Here is an 18,738-nt window from a genome sequence, read left to right as displayed (position 1 = left end):
TTCTCATTATTTCCACAGATTTTTATTTAATAATTAATTAATTAATTATCCTCCAGCCTGTTTACTGTGTTTCCATTGGTGATTTTATTTATTTTGGGGCTGCTATAATAGAGCTATTGCATTTATGATATTTTCATTTTTTTATCTTTCATTTCTTTCCACAGTTTGGGGAATTACTTTCATCTTTCAATTGGCCTGCTATTGTCTGAACAATAACAACTTATTTGCAGCCTGGTCTCCATAAACTTAGGTCAGATTTCTTGACTTAAAATCTTAAATGCAAATATATCTGCTCCAGGAGTTCATCTCCTTTGTGTCTGGCCCTTAGGAGGTCTTTGTGGTTCCAAGTGTCTTAAATAACAATCTCCCAGCATTGTGATCTGGTAATGGCGACTTCCACTTTCTTCTGTGACAAAAGTCATTTATAGAAACCTCTCTGAAGTTGAGTGCCAAGTTGTATAGCCTAAAAACCTGTGACCACACCCCTTCCTTTAGCTTCACTCCTTTGTGTTCTGTGGTTGGTATTCCTTCTTCTTTGTCCGCCAACATAGAGCACTCCATCGAATCGCTGTAATCCAAGCTTCATTTGGTGCTGCTTTTCAAACTGTGATGCCCACTTTTAGGAATAATTATCATCAGACATGTAAAGAGGTTTGAGTGAGTTCTCACATTACCACTACATTTTGGTCCAGTATTCCCAATATTCTTCACACTTATGATTTGATGCTTTGAATGTTAATATTATTATTTATTTATTTTATTTTATTTTTTGAGACAGAGTTTTGCTCTTGCTGCCCAGACCAGACTGCAATGGAATGGTCTCGACTCACTGCAACCTCTGCCCCCAGAGTTCAAGTGATTCTCCTGCCTCAGCCTCCCAAGTAGCTGGGTTTACAGGCACGCACCACCATGCCCAGCTAATTTTGTATTTTTAGTAGAGACGGGGTTTTTCCATGTTGGTCAGACTGGTCTCGAACTTCTGACCTCAGGTGATCTGCCTGCCTCGGCCTCCCAAAGTGCTGGGACCACGCCTGGCCAATATTATTATTTTTAATTAAAGTTTATTTATCCATTTTGTTTTTATCCCATTTGTTCCTCCAGTTTTGTTCACTGAAGCTGGTGAAATAAAACTGCCTTTACTCTGGCATCTGACACCAGTGATATTGGAATTTCTTAGGGTTTGAATTTTAAGCTGTGAGGATTGGCAACTTTGGTAACTCTATCAAAGGATAACTACAATGTTCTCAGCCAGTGTCTTTCCCTTTCATTTTAAAGAAGTCAGAAATCCCTCTAGGAATTTTTAGTGAGTGCCTGAGAACAAAAGGAGAAAATGAATGCAGGACTAAAGGGATTGTAAGAGATTTTAGGAGCCCACCCTTCTAGTTTAGCACAACCAAGCAGCCTAACTCTCCATTTGTGGCCAATGATTGCATCATGTTTTCACTTTCCTGTATTATTTATTGATTTCAACCTTATTATGCAAACATGGGAATTATATTCATAACAGTAAAAGCATTTTATGTTGCCCTGCTTAGTTTATATTCATTGGTTCTACCATGGCAAAAATTCCAGGTATTGGATTGCATTTCTAATGATTAGAATTTATGTAATTATATATTAAATCCAGCATAGCAAAGAAGTGAAACATTATTCAGTACAGTAACTCTACTTATACATCCAGTGCATTTGTTTCACAGAAAAAAAAAAAAATTTTCTACAGCAAGAACTGTGATGCTGTATAAATTTTGTCATGTCATGGGTAAAAGTTATACATTATTACTTTATTACATTAAGACTCTGTATATAAGGTGTGTTCACAGTTGAATAATCTGAACGTAAACAGCAAACTCACTTAGAATGGCATATCACAGACTTCTTGGCAATAGATCTTAACTGTCATGTGTTTAATGCCTGACCACTATAGATGAAATACACTGGCTTGCTGAAACATACCACAGGAGAGTACTGTGTCTTGAAATAGTGTATTGGTCTGGGATAGGCCTGTCTTCTTTGGTGCCAAAGTGGTCTAAAACAATTTATATATTTCCCCAGTGATACACAAACACACATTGGGAAATAGCTTGCTCAGTCATGGTAGCTGAGAATTTATGTGATTTGTTAAAGTGTGCTGTAAGAAAAAGTGACCAAAGCCAGAAAATTAAGTTAAAACAACTCCAAGTCTTCTTGCTTTATCTCTACATCTTTTAATTCTTTTTGTTATTCTTTAATATTGTTTCTGTCTCAGAAACTGTGTCGCTCTATTTGTTTCATGGTTGTACTTTGGCAGTCTGTTCAGTATAGTCATCCTATCTTAGACGAAATAATTCAACTTTTAAAGAGTTTGCTTGAGTGTTTTCTAACATAAGGAAATGCTGAGGTCATAGCATCAAGTTGATCAAGATCATAATTTTATCTTGGCTAATTTTAACACACACCTTCAAGATTTTTAATGTCATATTTCTGAATCAGATTTGAGAAGTCATCCTTCTGATTTTTTTTAGTTACTTTTAAGAATATCTTATAAGACACAGTAACTTATACTTTTATAAGCTGCTTTTCATTCTGAGTTGAAATACGATTATTAATTTTAAAAAATTAGTTATATATAATTACAAAGAATAAATACATTATATTTATTGTCCATCTGTAATATACCATGCATTTTGAAAATACGATTTCATTTAATCATTATAATAGGCCGGGCGCGGTGGCTCAAGCCTGTAATCCCAGCACTTTGGGAGGCCGAGACGGGTGGATCACGAGGTCAGGAGATCGAGACCATCCTGGCTAACACGGTGAAACCCCGTCTCTACTAAAAAATACAAAAAACTAGCCGGGCGAAGTGGCGGGCGCCTGTGGTCCCAGCTACTCGGGAGGCTGAGGCAGGAGAATGGCGTAAACCCGGGAGGCGGAGCTTGCAGTGAGCTGAGATCCGGCCACTGCACTCCAGCCTGGGCGACACAGCCAGACTCAGTCTCAAAAAAAAAAAAAAAAAAAAAAAAAATCATTATAATAATTATATGGCTTATTATCAACTACTTTTTAAGAAAAGGAACTGAGGCTAAGAAGAGCTTAAAGAAAAGATCCTACCCTAAAGAAGCAACTAGCAGAGTATGAGGCAACTACTTAAATTCTGATAGGTCTGACTTAAGACATCACATGCACTAGCTCATATTTCCTTCAAAAAATAAGCATGCATGCTTTGTCATGATGGGTCAAATTTCTTCCCATTTTTAAAGAACAACAACAAAAAAAATAAATGAAGTGATAACTTTTCAAAGTGATTGTTATAAAGATTTCCAGTTTGTAAACTGACAAAATATACAAGTTAAACTATATGTATTCTTACATGTTTATGGTACCATAAAACTGTTTCTAATGTCATATCCCCATTTGTCTCTTTCATTTTTGCTAACTTCTGAACTAAAATGTTTTTTCTCTAATAACAACTCAGACCATACCTTTTTGAAAATATCACCCTCAGTGATTTCCACCTCCCAACTTTCCCTTCTTAATTGTATTTAGGTTACATGCTTTGTACTATACAGCTATCAAATGATTATTCACTTTTCTACTCTCTAACTTTTGATATCACAGAATTTAGCTTTTATAGTTAACATTTTATGTTGATAGATACAAAATTTGTATGATCATCACTTTTATTTTTCTGGTCACCCCAAATAGGTTGTTTGTGGACAATGACATGTCTTACATATCAGAGGAGAAGTTACCAAAACCAGAAAATTACTTTGTTTTGAACAAGGATGTAAAGTTATATTGTTTTGATATATAAAATTAATATGTCTCGGTTTTCAATAGTTAATTATAAATAACTTCATATTTGCCAAACAAATATAGTCATAAATCACTTAAAGGCCTAAAAATTAATCTTTTTCTCCCAAAGATATACCAAGCAGGGCACCAAACATGAATTTGATCCTCAGTCCTCTGAATGGGTCTCAGGAGAAGTGAAGCCATGTGAAAATGTCTCAGTTTCTCTACAACATTCTTACAGAACGTAGACCTCCAAAGCAGGTGAAAGAAGAAATTGAAGTAGAGACAGAAATATAGAAAATGCTTTACCATAGAGCAAGGAGCAGAGTCCAAAAATTTCAATCACATAAAATTCAGGGTCATGTTATAATAAGGCAGATGGTTAATCAAGTATAATTCTTACTTTTAAAAATGAGAGGGGCATATTGTGTTTGATGTGTAGGAAATAGATTCATTATTATCCCAAAAAGTATTGAGCTGAGGAATTTCCAAATTTTCACGAGGTTATAAATATTCTTCTTTGCAAACCCACCCTTGCATCTTCCTCTATCTGAGAGTATTCCTCCAAATCCATTTAACTGCCACGGTATCTAATCAGTTATCCACCTGTTTTTGGGTGTGTCCAAAAAGTTTTTACTATTTTCTTTTTTGTTATTTCAATCTCCCCTTATGCATCATTTTTGGGGAGTTTCAGGACAACCTACAGGGGAGACACACGTTCAATACCCTATATTTCCCTGTAGTAGAAGTGCCTGCAGGGATTGAAAGGGGCTGAGTATTTGGACTTTTTGGCTCACTCTCCTCTCTCCCATGAAAGCACATTAATCTACTTTTATCTGATTTATAAGTTGGGTTTTTAGAAGTGTCTACCCAAAAAAAAAAAAAAAAAGGCTTACTATGTAATTATCCTTATTATAACGTGTAATAGGAACAAAGTAGATACTTGTTGATTGGACATTAATTAATCATATATCATCGATGTCTCCAGCCTGACTAGAAAAATGATAAATGAAGCTTAAATTGTTAATAAGAGATGCATGTAAATGAGAGTATAGCATGTTGAAACCCATGGAGCGTAACAGTTTGATTAAATGAAACACTTTTTAGTCTATCATTTGATCACATAATCATGTTAATTTGCAGCTTTATTTTTTTCACACTCAAACTAACAGCCAATAAAGCTTAAAAATCAAAAACTCGAGTTCAATAGAAACTAAAACTCATATATAGAGATTGATGATATTATTGCATAAATGTAACTAGTTTATCAAATATCCTGAAATCAGTAATGCCACAAATGAGCTCCATTTTTTTCTCCATTCACTAGTTCACCCATGTTTTGTTGAATGTTTCCTTTCTATCTTTTAATGATTTCTCAAGTTGAGTCCACAGATCTCTAATCACTTTTAACCAAAAGTTATAAGAAATGTGGCCCCTTCCAGTTGATTTTGTATACAATTCCAAATCCCTTTCTATACTCCGAAAGTCCTCAACATCAGTGTCCAGGGTTTGTGTTGATGATTGAAAGAAGAGGTGAGTGTAACATGCTTCTTAAATCCCCTTTCAACTCCCGTATCTTTGAGTGGAAGGACGACTACAGGCTCTTACTCCCCTAAGGTGTTGGGAAAAGGAGAAGGCTGCAGTTATCTTGCATAACGAATCTCTATTCCGTATTGTGGAGATGCCTCATGTCCACCTCTGGCTAACAGGGGTTCCTCCTGCTACTGTGCCGTATCGATGTGGTGACCTACAGCATGCCCTGTCCGTGATTGCCTGGTGCAGGTTTTCAGTGATGACTTCTTCATAGAGGGCCACTTTTGTAGCATGTTTTATCCCCTAAACCCTTTCTAGTGCCTAATTTTCTTTTCAAAAAAGAAATGACCTAGCCTGGCATGCAATTGTCTGTGTAATGCCACTGTGTAATTCTGCTTCCTCTTCAAATTTCCTTATTCAATGAGGGGCATGAAGACAAGACTTTTATCTACGTCCTTCAAGGTCCCAGGAGGCAGTGTGGATGCAAAGAGCATTCTCTCCCCATCAAATCCATGTTGGGGGAAGAAAGGCCACAACATTTCTTACTCTCCAATAAACCAATGACCGAATAACACAAGGAATCTTTAAATAATCACTTTTTTAATCATTTTTGACCCTTGTATGTACTTATGTTTACTTTAGCATGCAGGAAACTTTTTTTTCTTCATCTTGAGTTCTATTCTGCAACTCTGCAGACAATATCATATTCAATATTCTCCCACTGATTGTCCAAAATATATTTTGTCTGTACCAGCATAATAGCAAAGTTGGAGTTTTTGTTGAAAGCCTATACTGTCCAAGATTTTTTGAGAATTTATTTTCAAATATTTATTAAATACGTAGTATTTACTAGGCATTTCTCGGAGAAAAATTAAAAGCATGTCTTTTAACAATAAAGAGTTGGGAAGGCAAAAATATCACTACAGTACTGTGCTTTCAATTCTACAAAAGAGATATGAAGCAGAGTTTAATTGAGTAGTGCATGCAGGTGAGCAGATCTTAAAGATCAATACAAGAGGAAAGAAAGAGAGTGACTGGAAAAAGTAGAGACTTTTATGCCACACTTGGAGATTGAACCTATTATTACACTACCCGAATGTGCAATTATGAGGTTATAAGCAGCAAAAAGAAATAATTAGAGATATATTAAAACATTAATCTATGTCTCATTTTAATACTTTCATGGGGTTTTAAAACATTAATTTACCTGAAAGTAAATGCTACCTTACATTACAAAGAAAAATATAATAAATCTAAAACGTTAGTTAACTCATTTTAATATTGTACATACCTCTTATAAGGAACTTTATAGTTTTGAATAGTAAACATTAATTTCTAAAGGTTTGAATTCTTCTGAAGTTTTTAATCTCCAGGAACACATCAGAATATACATTTTCACATATAAGATTTAGAAATATTTGCTGTGAAATAGTCATGAGGTGGTAGAATAAAGAGACAGAAACCAAGGTCATAGAATTTTGCTTTTCAAGATACTGAGAAAACTAAATGATGAATTGGCTGTCTTACTGTATATATTTTTGCCTAATTCTCATTTGGAACATATAAAATGACACATTCCACAATGTATTCTATGCAGACAGCAATTGTTGTCTAATTCTTGATGTGTATATGTCTACATAGATATCAGCTTTAAAATATTTATTGTTTTTCGGTCAATCAAGGTGTGGCACCATTTTAACATGAATCCTTTATTTTAACATGACCCCTGTAGGGTCATGCCGTAGCTAAATTTACATGAACATTCCTCAACTACTTGCTCTGTTGTTTCTCTGCAATGAGTACAGTATCCACAGTAATTCCTCTGTTCTCCAGTGACCAACTCCCCTCTTCCAGAGGCCTGGAAAAGGAGGTAGGAAGGCTACATATAGGAAGGGAAATGTGATTCCCTCACATACATGTCCAGTCAACCTGTGAACAATGAAAACTTGGGAAGAGCATTTTCTTCAGGACATTGCCACTTGGTTGTTGGAGAGCAATAGTAACTATCTGTCAGAGAAACGGGAAAATTGAAATGGGCTGAACCATGAGAAAGCCACAGAAATAATTAAAGTAAGGAAAGCAACCAATAAAAAAATGCAGTCACACAGCCAAAGGAGGTCTTTAATTCCTACGTCTGGAATCTCACAAAGGAATTGAAGACTCAATGCGGGAGAGAAGAGAGAAGAAAAATGCCAGGAACCCCAAGAGTGAGCAGTGTTTAGTGTGGAAAGCCTGTCCAAGATATGCATATTTTCTTTCATTTTCAAAATCACCCTCAAAGATAATTTTTAAAGATGAAAAAACAACTTCTGCTTTTTTTTTGAGACTGAGTTTCACTCTGTCACCCATGCTAGAGTGCAGTGGCACAATCTCGCCTCACTGCAGCCTCAGAGACTCTCAGGTTAAAGCGATTCTCCTGTTCTCCTGCCTTAGCCTCCCCAGTAGCTGGGATTACTGGTGACTGCCACCATGCCCAGCTAATTTTTGTATTTGTGGTAGAGACAGGGTTTCACCATGTTGGCCAGGCTGGTCTCAAACTCCTGACCCTAGGTGATCTACTCGCCTCGGCTTCCCAAAGTGCTGGGATTACAGGCATGAGCCACTGCGCCCAGCCAAGGTCAACCATTTTTGAGCCAATTGTGCAAGTTCACATCCAACCTCTGATTTTTATTCACCACACCACAAGCTTTCAAGTTCAATGATTCATTAGAATATAGATTTGGCTTGTTTTAACTGTCTGAATTACCTTTTGCCTAGAAGAAATCAATATTTATGAAGTTCCATTGAAAAGTCACATTACTCATAATCAATTTTGATCAGACTTAACATATCTCCCAGCCTTTCCATGTAGCATATTAATACCTACTTCCTGGTGAGATTTCATTTTTACTGTTAATGGCATACATGTCTACTTTACCCATCAATTTTACACAAAAAGTTCATCTCTATATCCATTTTTGCACCATGAACACAATATAATTGAATTTTATTTAATTGTTTTCTGTGGACAGCATTAAATCTCATTCCTGCACTAAATACACCAAACAGAAAATGCAAAAGTCCACACTTTAATTAAAATTTCTGTCTTATTTTGACCCATGTGGTTCACTGTGTATTTCTCTTTTCTTCACATATTTTGTTTTTATTTGATAAGAAGTTTAAAATTGTGTATGGGAAGAGTTTTAGGAGTTGTTCTGTTAATAGTTTTCAGTTTTGAATTTCAGTGTATCTTCTATTTGTTTTTCTTACTGTAAAACCAAATAGTTACTTAAAAAAAAAACTAACAATAAAATTAATCAAATAATAGTGAAACTCACTGCCAAGCCAACATAAATAGTAAAAAAAAATTTTTTTGGAAATTATTGATTAACAAAATAAGCAAAAAGTACCCTTCAGACAGCCATTGGGGTATTCCACTATTTCACTTACATTCAGATATTTCCCAGGCAGTAGAGTATTGGGGGAAAAAAAATGACTTGCTAAAAAAAAAAAATCACCTATTTATAAACATAGATCTAAAAAGTATGCCCTCTTTCTAATAGTACTTATTTTATTCTATAATATTTTTATATCCATTAAGGTAGAATGTAGAGAACAGAAAACAAAAGTTTTATCTACATTCCCTCAAAGCTTAATGTTGGCAAGTTAGGGGTCTAGTGTAAATATATCTGTGTATCAATATTGTTCATTTTATTTTGCATCTTTTGATTTATGTAAATAGAGCACCCTTTTAGTTTCTTAATCATTCATCTATTTATAGGTTTATATTTTTGCCTTTAACAAAAGATTATAAGCAAATATTATTTATATGACATTATATTGAGAAAAGAATCAGCAAATAAACTATTAAAGAACACAAAGCCAAGACAAAGAGGAACACATCTTACATTAGAAATGTAGCATATAGGAAAGGGACATTTTTTTTTTTTTTTTTTTTTTTTTGAGACGGAGTCTCGCTCTGCCGCCCAGGCTGGAGTGCAGTGGCCGGATCTCTGCTCACTGCAAGCTCCGCCTCCCGGGTTCACGCCATTCTCCTGCCTCAGCCTTCCGAGTAGCTGGGACTACAGGCGCCTGCCACCGCGCCCGGCTAGTTTTTTGTATTTTTTAGTAGAGACGGGGTTTCACCATGTTAGCCAGGATGGTCTCGATCTCCTGACCTCGTGATCCGCCCGTCTCGGCCTCCCAAAGTGCTGGGATTACAGGCTTGAGCCACCGCGCCCGGCCAGGAAAGGGACATTTTAAGTCATTGTGAAAGTTTGTTTTAGGGACAGCTTTTTAGACACCATGTAAAGTAGAAACCACAAAGCACAAAACTGACAGATTCAAATATCGAAATAATTTTTTTAATATGAAAAAGACAACATACATTAAATAAAGAAATGCACTAAGGCTGTTGCACATTTTTGTCATATGTGTAACATAAAATTAATTTACAGGATATATGAAGACTTTATGCAAATTAATAAGAAGGATGCAAACAATCCATTTTGTAAATGGCAAATTATGTAAACAGGGAATTAATACAAGAAATACAAATAATCAATAAAAATATAGAAGATGCCAAAATACACTGAAATATTTGTGAATAAAATTTTAAAAATATAATCGTATTTTCAAAATATAAACTGGGACCAAACAAATCAATGCCATAAGTTTGGGAAAGAAGGTGCATTCATACTCTTACTTGTCTAGAAATTCCTTTAGCCATGTTTGATGCTTTTGGGAAAGTAATATACCATTTGATATAGCAATTTCAGTTTTATTAATATATTCTACAGGAATGCCAGTGTCTGAAAACAAAGATTTTGTACAAGTATAAACAAAAGCATTATTATAACAGCAGAAACTAGGAAATAGGCACGATGTTTATCAACAGATGAGTAGATTTTTTTTTTTTTTTTTTTTTTTTTTTCTATTTCCAAACTGGAAAATACTATGTAACAAGAATACACTATGTTTTTGTGTTATGATAGAGAAAACAAATAAATACTATTAATTGGAACAAGTGCATTACAGACAACATGTATAGTATGATCCCATTTGTGTAAGTGAAAATCAGCTAGGTAGACAGATACGTATAAATATGTGAGAAAAAAACTAAACACTTAAAAATGAAATATGTAAGAATTTTTTAAAAAAACTTGCTACCCATTGTCTGAGAGAAATACAAAAAGTTTTACTTTTAAAAAATTTGTATAGTTTCCCTCTTTGCCATAAATGATTCATATATTAATTTTATGTTAATAAAACAAAGTTTAGTGTCTGTAAAATATGATCATTTCAGAAAATGGGTTATAAACGAAGCTACAGAAGTTCTTAGAAAAAAAATTAAGAAAGCAGTTATTGGAAAGAACTTTTAAAAGTTCCAAGATATAACATGAATATTTTTAAAACTTAAAATATGAAAAATCTATTGTGATCCATAGGATCTTCTTAAACTATGCAAATTATTCCCATTTAGAAGAATAGAGCTAGTATGTTTTATTTTTATCTTTCTCTTAGATTGCACAGCACTTTGAAGCAAGCAGCTGCCGTGAATTTTGAAAACTAAGCTGCCCTCACTTGATATCTCTGCAGAAGATGATTTAAAAAAATCTTAGGCATCATTGTGGTGGTCAAATGAGGATGACCCACAGAAGTGAATTATATTGAGTTAGAGTTGTTAGTTGGGGAAGGTGAAGTCAATTAATTATGTGTATAATGAATCCAGAGAGAAACATTTCATACAGAACAAGTCTGTGGAGAGTACAAACAAGCATGATTTCTGAAAATATATAATAATAAGATATACAAATGACAAAAAAGAGTTTTTAAAAATTAGGAAAAAGTAAATTGTTTGTCATTACTAAAAATAATGATGGAACACTATTCTAACTTGTCAAAAATGTTTAATTTTTCATAAACAGATATCCAAACATCTTGCCAAGACTCTCAAATCAGAAAATTGTTATTAAGTGGTAAGTTTACTAATGGCAAACTACAAGAATCCTAGGCATATAAAATATTGCTCCTAGGATTAATGTAACAAGAGGACCAATTATCAGAACTAGTTTTCTGTTAGGTAATTTATTGCCAATACCTTCAAGCTCTGTTTAATCCATATGTAAAAATTCCAATAGAGATATTTAAAATGTCTAGAACACATATCAATGTACATTTATTAATATATACAGTCATCCAACTGTTAAAATTACTTAATAAAGGGTCATGTTGTTATTAAAGTCATTAAAAATGAATAATTTGGTTATTTGGTGAGTAGCAAATAGCAAATTCCAAGTCATCTAGCAGCAATAGATGATTTGGAATTTGAAACAGAAAGTTCTTAATGAAAAGATGAATCACAGAACCATGTATTTATTTATTTATTTTTATCTACGTATAAGTAACATATTTATTCCTTGAACATTATATTTGAACAATTTATATGTTTGAACATTAAACAGTATACTTCATATATACTTTCACAGCGGAAAATTACATACCTTCTCTAAGTTTTTCTGATGATAAAAGAGTGTGGCTTAACTAAAATTTTCCTAGATTATGTCTGATCTAAAAAACTCAACTTCATTTGTACTCCTTTCAGTATCTTGGGGACAGCATAGAACACAGTAACCATGGTTGATAATATTACAAAATATCTATAAGAGTGATCTTGATCAGATTGTAGATCATAGGATGAGTCAGCTGAGCTACCTGCACTTATAATTCAAGGAGAAACCCCTGAAGGAATCACTCTGATAATGCTGAATGACATTGTGACCTTACAACATATAAAAAAAAGGGGAAATTGGTGAATCTTAGGTGTTTCTCTACGGGTATTAAATCCTTACCGAGCCCAGATTTTATGGGTATTCAATCCTCAAAGAACCCTGTTACTAATTATGGCCTATGACGATGCTGAGATATACCCCCAGGTTCACGTTTGGTGAAGTTTGGGCCCCAACTACTCAGGCAGCCCTCAGCACTCAGTCTCATCCACACTTGTCTCTGGCAAAACTCTGCTTCACCCAGGTTCATACACCTTATCTAGGCAATGTACATCCTGGGACCAACTTATATGAATGGAGGGTAGGAGGAAACTTAAGACTTGATACTCTTGACCCAACTCTGGACAACTCTGCAGAGCCATTTTAGCTACAGAGCACCCTGTGGAGGGTTCCATGGAGTCTGTAATTGGGCTGGGACCCCAGATCTGCGTCTCACTCTTCCTCTCCTGCTTCCTCCTCTTCCTATGGTAGGAATACCAAGGGTTCTCTAAACACATATTGCCTGTCCAACTCGTATTAGAGACTGCTTCCTGAAAACCCATTCTACTACGTGTTTTAAACCTTTTTAGAGGATTTTCGCTATCCTGAGAATCATCTTTACTGTCATGATGTTACCAGTGGAGGGTCTTGACTATGAGTTGTCCAGGTTCTTGTCATTTTTAACAAAGAATTGGACAAAACTCACAAACACAGCAGCAAAAGAATGAAGCGACAAAAGCATAGATTTATTGAAACGAAAGTACACCCTACAGAGTGGGACCAGGTTCGAGCAAGCAGATCAAGAACACTGGTTACAGAATTTTCTTGTGTTTAAATACCCTCTAGAGGTTTCCCATTGGTTACTTGGCTACACCCTATGTAAATGAAGGAGTGTCCCCCAACTTCACTACCAGTCTGATTGGTTGAGGGAGGCAACCAGTCAGAGACTGAAGCAAAGCTACAAAGTTACACATGAAGACCTGGCCTACAACCAGTCTGATTGGTTGTCAGAGGAAACCAACCAGTCCATTGGTTGCAAAAGGGGACCAACTAGAGGCATTTGCCATTTTTCATCGGCAACACAGTGAAAAGGGAGTGTGGAGAGATGGGTTTTTCCTTTTGATTCAGCTCTAGGAAGTCAACTCAAATCGACGTTAAGTTCCCTCCCTCCAGACCCTATTCTCCTGCCTCAATAATGTGTGTTAAAATTTATCTCACAAAAATATAAGAAGAAACTCATTATTGACAAGGCCAAGAAATACACATAGAGTCCCAAATTCGTGACCATTATGCCTCCTACTGCTAGCGAGAAGACAGTAGGAATCTATTTGTTTATTGTCTGGTGTGTCCTTTATGTGACAAACTATATGTCTTTTATTTCCTTTGAGACCTAATCAAATGTTCAGGAAATGTTGTTAGTATGAACAAAGAAATCAATCCTGTTTCTGGGATCTTTATACTGACAATGTTATTTATCCAACAACGTGTACGATCAAAAATTGTTTTAAGCTTTCCTGCTGGAGTTTGAATTTGTCATAATCATTGTGGAAATTATTTCATGGATTTTGCACTCTGAATCAGGTAGTTGGTTCTAAAGCATACAATGAAGAATGCAGTCAGAATTCTAGACATTTAATAAGTATCCATGGATATGACAGGGCAAATATCAAAATTTTTTCAGCACAATGGATAGGGATGCGGCATAATAATTTTCATTCACTTTCCTCAGATGTATGTCACCCTCCCCCTTGCCAAAAATGACATTTTGAAACATTTTTTCAAAGGCGTTTAAAATGTCTCTTTTTAACTCACAGTAGAAGGCATTGTATAACACATTTTTGTTTTGAAAATATATGTAGAGTTATGACTTTTATAGAACACAGATGTACATGTCTATTTCTATCATCTATTAGTCAGCTGCAATTACAGTTCTTTTTAAAACCATATACTTTAAGGCACACTTCATTGCCTCAAATCTCTTTATGATAGAGGCAAGCATGGAATATCTAAGATGCAAAGTGATATTTTAAAAAAAACCAGCTACATTAAACATTTCTGGTAACACAAAGTGAACACAAGACTTAACGTGTGCTGATAATATGTATATGTTATCTGCTGATAACATATATGTGTATATATATACACACACACATATGTATGTGTAAAACACTTTAGTGTTAATATAACAAAATATGAATGAAAAATTAAATCAAATGTTAATATATGAATATAGTAAAGTCTTCTTTTGAAGCTAATTGATGATTGTGTTATATTTTTTCTTTTATCCGTAATCTTGATGAAAGTAGTTGTTAAGCATTTATTTCTGAAACATATTACAATTGAAATATGTGGCCTTTGTGTTACTTCTTTTATGAATATATTTGATTACAGAAATTATAAGCTTCTAGAATGCAGCAGTAATTATTAGATAGGCTCATACCTTACACAAAATTGCAGATAGTTGAGTAAAATTATCCAACCAGGGCAATATTATGCTAATATTAATGATTATAATTGCATTTGTAATCATATGAATTTAAGTATCATTCTTTGTAAGGAAATATTTTCAGGAGGCAGTTGTAGTGCTCCACCTTAAAAATCAAACATAAATATGCCGGGCGCGGTGGCTCAAGCCTGTAATCCCAGCACTTTGGGAGGCCGAGACGGGTGGATCACGAGGTCAGGAGATCGAGACCATCCTGGCTAACACGGTGAAACCCCGTCTCTACTAAAAAATATACAAAAAAACTAGCCGGGCGTGGTGGCGGGTGCCTGTAGTCCCAGCTACTTGGGAGGCTGAGGCAGGAGAATGGCGTGAACCCGGGAGGCGGAGCTTGCAGTGAGCTGAGATCCGGCCATTGCACTCCAGCCTGGGCGGCAGAGCGAGACTCCGTCTCAAAAAAAAAAAAAAAAAAAAAAAAAAAAAAAAAATCAAACATAAATATGTACTGTTTTAACAACAAATGAAGTGGAATTTAACTTAGTTTACTCTAGAATTTAAGACAAATACTATTTTTCATTGGCAAAATGTAAATATCTAGAGGAAAAACTATAATGATAATAGAATCACAAAGGTCTTTCAACACCAAATGTGCTATTGAATCTAGTGGCAAAGGCAGAAGTCAAGATGAAAAGATTCAACATGATCATAATATTAATATATTGATAAATAAAGTTATGTTAGCTAAATCATTATTTAGGAAAAATAAACTCACTTGATAAAGTGAAAAAATATAGATAATTAAAAACAAAAATATTTAACTGCTTTAATTTGTCTTTATAGAATAGCCTCTCAAAATAAAGGATATTTGAGGTAGAATATAATAAAAATGCTTTGATTTTTTAAAAGTGTACAATTAATTATATTTCAGAAATAATCCACCACTTTCCTAATTTTTTTTTTACATGTAAGAAGATAACAACCAAGGCACTAACAGTTTTCATTGGTTCCTGTTTTTGTGGATTTGTGAGTGTTTTTGAGGATTGGTTTCCTGGAATTGTGAGTGCAGGTGACCTGGACAACTGGCCAACTCACCAAAGGATACACAATCCAATCAAGACCATGTGTTATACTTAACATTTATGATCTCCATGAGTTCACTTGGAACAAGAACTTTCATTTGATCACTCTATAAATATAAAATTTTATTTTTCCTAGACCAATGAAACTCATGAAAATCATGAGCCAAATATTTAAATTTGAAAACAAAATAAGGCCAGGTGTGGTGGCTCACACATGTAATCCCAGTACTTTGAGACGTCAAGGCAGAAGGATTGCTTTATTGTAGGAGTTCACGACCAGCCTGAGAAATATGGTGAGATGCTCTACAAATGATAATAATACAAATACTTAGGCATGGTATGGTGGCAAATACCTGAGTTTCCAGCTACTCTGAAGGTCAAGAGGGGAGGATCACTTGAGCCCAGGAGATCAAGGCTGCAATGAACCATGATCACATGACTGCAGTCCAGCCTGGATGACAGAGTGAGACCCTATCTCAAAGAATAATAAATAAATACACAAATACATACATAAATAACAATTTTAAAAGGTCACGTATTATAGAAACTTAATTTGTTCTTCAGTTCCCAATTACAATTAGTCACAAATTTCACTTTGCCAATACTTTTTAAAAATCATCTTATCCTTTAATTGCCTGTAATATCAAGGCATTGGAGCAGGAGCTATTTCTGGTACTTCGGGTCATGTTCTGTGATGTATATTGCTTCAGCTGCTCTTCAGACATTGGCATGTATTATTGCTGGATTTCTCTTAAGATTTTTAATTCCATCTGTTACCATGATACTTTTTTCTAAGACATGTCCTTATCACAACCATAGTATTCTTCAGTGGATTCTTCACAGAAGTAGAGTATGCTATTAGAAGACATTGAAAAATGCATGGTGCAATATATGACACGTTAGGGCTGTTGTAGCTTTCTCTGTCCTTAGGATACCAAGTGCATACTTAAATTATTGGTTCTTATGTCAATGTAGCATAAGAAACAAAGAGTCACTAATGATGTAAAATTGAACTCCAGTTATTCTAGCAACATGATGGTGAAAGGGAAGAAGAATGTCAAACTGTGCGCATCAGCTTTTAAGGAAGATTTCCCAAGGATGCCATAAAAGTCTTCCACTGTCAGCAATTCCATTGGCCAGAATTTAGATACATGGTGACACGTAACCCCAGACGGGACTTGACATGTAATCTTTATTTATTTTGATGACAATTTCTCTAGATGAAAGTTCTTACATTGTGCAAGAAAGAGAGAATGATATTGGAGAACAATAAGAAGTTTACCCCACCAGTTGCCCAAGTATGCATGCTTCTTTCTGCCTGAACACAGAGCACTCACCTCTGGAGGGTTGACACTAAAGTCCTACCTACTGCATCTTGCTTTATTTCACTCTATTGTTAAGCAATTAGAAATTTCATTCCCAGGGCATGAGTCAAGGAGCCATCCACCCAGTCTCCTAACTATGGAGAACTCATGCTAATTTCTTCAAGTTGAAGACAATCTCCTCTGACCATATATAAATAGAAGCACATTCTCCCAAAATTTTCTTCATCTTGGGCTATTGAGAATCACAACATAGCTATCGCTAAAGACATTTTCTTCCAAACACTGTACTCTTAATATAAGCAAAAGGCATAAAGTCATGTAACCAGTTTTAAGTAATCACCTTCTTTCAGGTTCTCTGGAGTGGTCTAACTCATTTCACACACAGGTGGCTATCTGATATCTATCATACCTTGGTGCCTTAGTTGTTACACCAATATGACATCCTACTATGTATATATTTGTTTACTATTTTAAGACTTAACAAACAAGTCTTTTTCTCATTACATTTTTTGTATCCTTTTTCCTTCCCATGATTCAAGCAGCTAAGCAGATTTTTCACCATGAAAATGTTTTTAACAGCAGAAAACAAAGCAACTAGAATTCTGTTTTAAAAGCATCATCTTGGCAGTAGTAAGTTCTCTAGAAGAGACAGTAGTGCTCAACAAACATTCTAGCTGCTAACCACCTTTTTTTAGCATGTTTGCAGTTAAGCATGGCCAGATAGCTCATTTCATCCAATGCCCTCTTAGATGAAATGACATGTTATAAAGAAACCAAAACATAAAACACACACACACACACACACTGCATGACACTCACACACACACACACACACACACACAAACACACTACATGACACTCTAGCTCTCTCTTGCTGTCTTGGAAACTGAGGATCTGTTTCCAAATGTTGTCATTTATGAGAATTGGGTTTTTTTTTACTGACTCCTTGAGCGACTTTGTGGAAATTGTCCCCTACCTATGCTTGTGGATATTAAGACAAGAAAAGAAAATAATTTTTTAAGCTACTGGAATTCGGAGATTTCCTTACCTTACTCTGATTAACACTGTTTCTGAAAGATTTTTAGGACTGATGGGAGAAATTTGGAAAAGGCAGATTATGTAAAGATTTGGCTCCTGAAAAAAGGCCCTAAATAGTGCTGCCAACTATATAGGTCTATATACTTCAGACCAAGAATCCTTGTGATAGAAGCTCCAGAGAGATTTGAAGACTACATGCACAGAAGGGATCTATGCCCAGATTGAGATCAGGAAAAAGCTAAAACTCAAGTAATAATTTTACAATATTATTATGATTCCAGGTAAAATGTTGTCTTTTAATTTGGGTCTTCCTACAAGTAGACACCAGGATGGAATTAAACAAACAAGAGATTCACTGAGAAAAGTGCCTATAAAGAATAAAGGGGGAAAGTCAGAGGCAGGCAAGGAAAGCCTTTGGCAGCAAAGCAGTTCTGACTCTTGCAAGATGAGAGTGAGCAGGAAGAATGATTGGCTAGAAAAATCTCAGACTTAAGGACTGTTCCAAGAACATTTCTGCTAAGCAGATGTAGAATATCTAAGACAAAATTTTCACTAGGAGAGTCCTGCCTCCAGTAGGAGTAGGCCAGTGCCAGTACCTGTGAAATGCTAAGTAGCTGGCTGGTGACAGGGGATGGGAGGTACCCCTAGTATGTGTGTGCACCCTGGGACTCTCAGTTCTTTGTGCATCCTGCAGACATTTCTCTTGAAGGACATCTGAGAGGCTCAGTTCTAGGAAGCCCACAGTCCATCCTTTGTGTCAATGCAGAGTCCATTCTCTATGTATGCTCAGAAAGCATGAA

The sequence above is a fragment of the Theropithecus gelada genome, chromosome 18, assembly GCF_003255815.1.
Source record: "Theropithecus gelada isolate Dixy chromosome 18, Tgel_1.0, whole genome shotgun sequence".
NCBI classification, from domain to species: Eukaryota; Metazoa; Chordata; class Mammalia; order Primates; family Cercopithecidae; genus Theropithecus; species Theropithecus gelada.
The sequence above is the reverse complement of the archived record's forward strand: the minus strand, read 5'-3'. Positions refer to the sequence as shown.